The following is a 772-nucleotide window of genomic DNA, read 5'->3' on the forward strand; positions in this document are numbered from 1 at the left end:
GGTGGAAAGTAGAATAGAAGTCAAACTGTTTTTACTTTGTGCTCTAACTTTCTATCTCACAATTGTTAGTATACTTCCTAAAAGCACCCATGAATCACAGGGTGAATGTATCAAACTCTGTTATTCTGGGTCCAAGGTATTTTGTGGGTCTACTTTCACTGAAATCCAATATTGTAAAATCCCAGCGATGTGCTCAACAAGGTCAAGCCCGGCAGCTTCTTTCAGAAACTATATACCAAGCAGAGCATCATAGGAAGGATCAGCTTCCATTTGAGAAACATTCAGAAAAGCCTCCATAGCAATTAGAGCAACATTCAGTGGAGACTAGAATGTGTCTGACTAAGAACCACTAAGTATATAACCAGTCAAACTGGCGAAATCATTGAGAGACACCAGAGATCCCATAACATCAGAAATGTGCCCCGTTACCTGTGTGCCCTGGACCTTATATGTTTCCCTCCATGCATGTTCCCTCTTCAGATATATATCTCGTGCATATACTTCTCCCTGCATAAATCCTGATCACGTGTCCACTTTTCTCACTGAGAGAGTTTGTAGGAGAATATGTACCTTGTTTATGGGGGGACCTTTTATTGCCATTTTTCTTACAATGCTATTTCATTTCCTTTGAACTACTGTGTTCAACTCCGGATAACAATTAAAATTGAAAACATTACTGGGACGAGTACTTTACGCATATTGAGTGATTAGTTCTTATGTGGAAAATGACCAGCTCTCTCTCTCTCTCTCTCTCTCTCTCTCTCTCTCTCTC

This window comes from Petaurus breviceps, unplaced genomic scaffold, assembly GCF_028583685.1.
Source record: "Petaurus breviceps papuanus isolate PSGF00001 unplaced genomic scaffold, PetGlider_PUasm1.0 183, whole genome shotgun sequence".
In the NCBI taxonomy this organism is placed as follows: Eukaryota; Metazoa; Chordata; class Mammalia; order Diprotodontia; family Petauridae; genus Petaurus; species Petaurus breviceps.